A 6,276-nucleotide genomic window follows, 5' to 3' on the forward strand; every position below is an offset into this window, starting at 1 on the left:
ATAAAAAGATCTAAGAGTGTTGATGACTGTGAAGTGATTCGCGTAGGAGCCGTTATAACATTTTGACAATAATGCGAGCTTAACATTGATTCAAGTTCTAATTTAACACTGCTCTCAGCTAACATGTTGATGTTGAGGTCACCACCTAAAATCAAGGCATATTTTTTTTCACTCACAAATTCTAACAGTGAGTCTAAAAAAGAAAAAAACAAACGGACATTATTTGATGGAGGGCGGTAACATACACAAAACACTGATGTACCACATCTAACAGTGAGTATTTCATATAGAGGAGAAATGCAGGAGAATTCAGACATCAATTCACAGTCTATTTTACTTGAGATTAGCATAGCTACGCCACCACCCCTTTTGCCTGTGCGGTTCATGTAGTATGATTTATAAGTTGGAAACGTAAATACATCATCTTCCGAAGCAAACCACGTTTCCGAAAACATCACAACGTCAAAATTTACTTGTGCTTCACTAAAAAAATATTCGAGCTCATCCTGTTTATTCTTTCCCGATCTAAGGTTGAAATGAACGCAACTGAGGCTTTTTTCACAACAAGTGTCATACAAGTTTTTAAGATTAATAAGGTCTATAGGTGCGGTTAAGGGAAACATGTTAAGACGAGTATCAAAAGAATATCAGGAAGTAAACAATGCAATGCGGGGTAACAGTATCACAGCTTATCAAGGTCACCCAAACGACGAATGACAACCGCGCTATCACCCTCTCTTTTCCTAACGAGAATCTTGCCGTTGCAGTGCCATGAAAAACGATAGCCATTGTTCTGTGCCCAGTCTTTTGCGTTGCGCAGCAGCTCTCTGTTTTGCTGGGTCATGTTTTCAGTGATCGAAACATTCGAAGCATCTCTTACGGCTTTCCGCCTTCCTAGCCACTTATCACGAATTGATTGCTGGGCAAATCGAACTATAATTCCGGGTGTTTTGTTTGGCTTTGCCGGAAGTCTGTGGATAGCGGCGATGTCATTCCCAGTCAGCTCTGGCAGGTTAGCAATCTTGGCCACATCATTCAACTTACACAGCAAATTCTCGTCTGGCGTAACCCGGATGCCGTGAACTTCTATGTTTAGTCTCCGACTACGAAACTCGAGATCATTCACCGTAGCTTTTAGTTGTTGAATATCACTTGAGGTGCAGTCCGCCTCTAATTTCCCAACGCGTCTGTTTAAGCTACTAATGTCCTTTTCCTGCTTAGCTTGACAGTTCAAGATGTCATCGTACTTTTGTGACAACAGCTGGATTGAGACCTTAATCTCACCAACCTGAGCCGGCAGCCCTGCTAAAGCATCAAGCCTCCTAGTTATATCTGCCAGGCAAATGGTTAACTCAGAGTCCACGCTAGTTTTCTCCCCACTTTTCGCTTTAGATGAACGGCAAGCAGCACATCGCCATGCCCTGCGACCGCTCTCTCCTTTAGTCTTAAATGTCGTCTCCGACCAGCCAGAACAACTGCCAACATGGTAAGAGGACTCACATTCGTTGCACTTCAGGACACGCCCATCACAGGGGAGGGGCTCATCACAAGACTGGCACGTGCTTGTCATGGTACGTTGTCCAGGCATTCACAGTAGCACTCAGTTCGCACTCAATTCGGGAGCATTCAATTAGGAAAAAGGCACATTATGCACAGAGAACTCAGCAAAGCACTGAAACACGGTGGCAACGGCGGTGGCGGTAAGGCGGTATTGAGAAATAAGCGAATTTACCAACCTGGGTAAGCAAAAAGAGCTGATTAGGCGAACGTCCTTTCACCGCCGCCGCCGCCACCCGTGTGTCCAGGTACGATGTCGACGCCGGAAACACGTAAACACTTCCGCAGGCTCAGTGACGTCAAGATGTGATTCCGTAGCCACGGCAACCGTTTTCAGGTAGTCTAATAAATGGAGGAAATTTGAACGTTGTAAAGGAGCGCCGCTTTGATAAATGGCTCCAGCGCAACGATTCCAACAAGGCAGGAACCCTAAAGCACCGGCCGCCGAAATGCAGGACACCAACCTGGGTAAGCAAAAAGAGCTGATTAGGCGAACGTCCTTTCACCGCCGCCGCCGCCACCCGTGTGTCCAGGTACGATGTCGACGCCGGAAACACGTAAACACTTCCGCAGGCTCAGTGACGTCAAGATGTGATTCCGTAGCCACGGCAACCGTTTTCAGGTAGTCTGGGTAAGCAAAAAGAGCTGATTAGGCGAACGTCCTTTCACCGCCGCCGCCGCCACCCGTGTGTTGTACTGCGTGTTGTACTTGTAACGGTACAACACACAGTATTTGGCTTGTTCATGCCGTTTTGTGTGCTTTCACAACATTTTACCTATCGCATTTTCGTACTCGCATAAAACAACACTATCTCGTTAAATGACGTCGTTTTTGGTGGTTTCACGACGCTACCTAGCTTAAACTAACATAACTCAACCTAACATAACCTTCGCACTTCTATCGTTAGAAAACGTTTTACTCGTAACTTTACAATGTTTTCTACAAGATTACGACGGTTTCATGCGCTTTCACATTAGATATCGCAGTTCCCAACTTGTAAAGGTGAAAAACACTGCATCTCACTAAGTGACATTGTTTAATGCGGTTTTACGACGGTTCATACCTTAACCTAACGTAACCTAACCTAACCTAACCTAACCTTACCTAACCTAACCTAACCTAACCTAACCTTACCTAACCTAACCTAACCTAACCTAACCCAACCCAACCCAACCTAACCTAACCTAACCTAACCTAAACTAACCTAACCTAACCCAACCTAACCTAACCTAACCTAACCTAACCCACCCTAACCCAACCCAACCCAACCTAACCTAACCTAAGCTAACCTAACCTAACCTAACCAAACCTAACCTAACCTAACTTAACCTAACCTAACGTAACCTAACCTAACCTAACCTATTCTAACGTAACCTAACCTTACCTGACCTAACCTAACCTAACGTAACCTAACCTAACCTAACATAACCTAACGTAACCTAACCTAACCTAACCTAACCTAACGTAACCTAACCTAACCTAACCCAACCTAACCCAACCCAACCCAACCCAACAACACCCAACCCAACCTAACCTAACCTAACCTAACCTAACCTAACCAAATCTAACCTAACCTAACCTAACCTAACCTAACCTAACGACGGTTGCAAGCGCTTTCACATTAGATATCGCAGTTCCCCACTTTTAATGGTGAAAAACACTGCATCTCACTAATTGACATTGTTTAATGCGGTTTTACGACGGTTCATATCTTAACCTAACCTAACATTCGCACTTGTATCTAAAAACGCTCTATTACACTGTTTTGTTCACAATTACGATATTTGCATAACCTCACAGTTTTTCACCAACTTATTGCAGTACAGAACGCTGTATCTCGCTAAATGACATTGTTCTTTAAGGTTTCACGATGCTTGCATGCGCTTTAACGAGAATATCACAATATAGCAGTTTCGCACTTGTAACAGTAGAACACGCAGTATTTGGCTTGTTCATTCGGTTTTGTGTGCTTTCACAACATTTCACCTATCGCAGTTTAATACTCGCAATAAAACAATACTATCTCGTTAGATGACATCGTTTTTGGTAGTTTCACGACGCTATCTAGCTTAACCTAACCTAACCTAACCTAACCTTCGCACTTCTATCGTTAGAAAATGTTTTATTCGCAACTTTACAATGTTTTCTACAAGATTACGACGGTTTCATGCGCTTTCACATTAGATATCGTAGTTCCCGACTTGTAATGTTGAAAAACACTACATCTCACTAAGTGAGATTGTTTATTGCGGTTTTACGACGGTTGATATGTCAACCTAACCTAACATTCGCACTTGTATCTAAAGACGCTCAATTACACTGTTTCGTTCACAATTACGATATTTGCTTGACCTCACAATTTCTCACCAACTTATTACAGTACAGAACGCTGTATCTCGCTAAATGACATCGTTCTTTAAGGTTTCACAATACTTGCATGCGCTTTACCGAGAATGTCACAACATAGCAGTTTCGCACTTGTAACGGTACAACACGCAGTATTTGGCTTGTTCATGCCGTTTTGTGTGCTTTCACAACATTTTACCTATCGCAGTTTCGTACTCGCAATAAAACAACACTATCTCGTTAGATGACGTCGTTTTTGGTGGTTTCACGACGCTACCTAGCTTAAACTAACATAACTCAACCTAACATAACCTTCTCACTTCTATCGTTAGAAAACGTTTTACTCGCTACTTTACATTGCTTTCTACAACATTACGACGGTTTAAAGCGCTTTCACATTAGATATCGCAGTTCCCGACTTGTAATTGTGAAAAACACTGCATCCCACTAAGTGACATTGTTTAATGCGGTTTTACGACGGTTCATATCTTAACCTAACCTAACATTCGTACTTGTATTGAAAAACGCTCTATTACACTGTTTCGTTCACAATTACGATATTTGCATAACCTCACAGTTTTTCACCAACTTATTGCAGTACAGAACGCTGTATCTCGCTAAATGACATTGTTCTTTAAGGTTTCACGATGCTTGCATGCGCTTTAACGAGAATATCACAATATAGCAGTTTCGCACTTGTAACGGTAGAACACGCAGTATTTGGCTTGTTCATGCCGTTTTGTGTGCATTCACAACATTTCACCTATCGCAGTTTAATACTCGCAATAAAACAACACTATCTCGTTAGATGACGTCGTTTTTGGTAGTTTCACGACGCTACCTAGCTTAAAGTAACCTAACCTAACCTAACCTTCGCACTTCTATCGTTAGAAAACGTTTTACTCGCAACTTTACAATGTTTTCTACAAGATTACGACGGTTTCATGCGCTTTCACATTAGATATCGCAGTTCCCAACTTGTAAAGGTGAAAAACACTGCATCTCACTAAGTGACATTGTTTAATGCGGTTTTACGACGGTTCATACCTTAACCTAACGTAACCTAACCTAATCTAACCTAACCTTACCTAACCTAACCTAACCTAACCTAACCCAACCCAACCCAACCTAACCTAACCTAACCTAACCTAAACTAACCTAACCTAACCCAACCTAACCTAACCTAACCTAACCCAACCTAATCCAACCCAACCCAACCTAACCTAACCTAAGCTAACCTAACCTAACCTAACCAAACCTAACCTAACCTAACTTAACCTAACCTAACGTAACCTAACCTAACCTAACCTATTCTAACGTAACCTAACCTTACCTGACCTAACCTAACCTAACGTAACCTAACCTAACCTAACATAACCTAACGTAACCTAACGTAACCTAACCTAACCTAACCTAACCTAACCCAACCTAACCTAACCCAACCTAACCCAACCCAACCCAACCCAACAACACCCAACCCAACCTAACCTAACGTAACCTAACCTTACCTAACCTAACCAAATTATCCTTACCTAACCTAACCTAACCTAACGACGGTTGCAAGCGCTTTCACATTAGATATCGCAGTTCCCCACTTTTAATGGTGAAAAACACTGCATCTCACTAATTGACATTGTTTAATGCGGTTTTACGACGGTTCATATCTTAACCTAACCTAACATTCGCACTTGTATCTAAAAACGCTCTATTACACTGTTTTGTTCACAATTACGATATTTGCATAACCTCACAGTTTTTCACCAACTTATTGCAGTACAGAACGCTGTATCTCGCTAAATGACATTGTTCTTTAAGGTTTCACGATGCTTGCATGCGCTTTAACGAGAATATCACAATATAGCAGTTCCGCACTTGTAACAGTAGAACACGCAGTATTTGGCTTGTTCATTCCGTTTTGTGTGCTTTCACAACATTTCACCTATCGCAGTTTAATACTCGCAATAAAACAACACTATCTCGTTAGATGACGTCGTTTTTGGTAGTTTCACGACGCTACCTAGCTTAACCTAACCTAACCTAACCTAACCTTCGCACTTCTATCGTTAGAAAACGTTTTATTCGCAACTTTACAATGTTTTCTACAAGATTACGACGGTTTCATGCGCTTTCACATTAGATATTGTAGTTCCCGACTTGTAATGTTGGAAAACACTACATCTCACTAAGTGACATTGTTTAATGCGGTTTTACGACGGTTGATATCTCAACCTAACCTAACATTCGCACTTGTATCTAAATACGCTCAATTACACTGTTTCGTTCACAATTACGATATTTGCTTGACCTCACAGTTTCTCACCAACTTATTACAGTACAGAACGCTGTATCTCGCTAAATGACATCGTTCTTTA

At 41.8% G+C, this 6,276-nt stretch overlaps 1 long non-coding RNA gene across 1 annotated transcript; it reads right to left on the minus strand.

Annotated features, from left to right (window-relative positions):
* Window positions 1-1,501: 1,501 nt before the first annotated feature.
* LOC142786760 (uncharacterized) lies at window positions 1,502-2,226 on the minus strand. Its single transcript, XR_012889147.1, has 2 exons — window positions 2,022-2,226; window positions 1,502-1,899 (listed from the first exon to the last, which is right to left on the minus strand). It is a non-coding gene; the product is annotated as an uncharacterized LOC142786760 (long non-coding RNA).
* Between the last annotated feature and the right edge of the window lie 4,050 nt (window positions 2,227-6,276).

The sequence above is a fragment of the Rhipicephalus microplus genome, unplaced genomic scaffold (genome assembly GCF_043290135.1).
Source record: "Rhipicephalus microplus isolate Deutch F79 unplaced genomic scaffold, USDA_Rmic scaffold_31, whole genome shotgun sequence".
Taxonomy (NCBI): domain Eukaryota; kingdom Metazoa; phylum Arthropoda; class Arachnida; order Ixodida; family Ixodidae; genus Rhipicephalus; species Rhipicephalus microplus.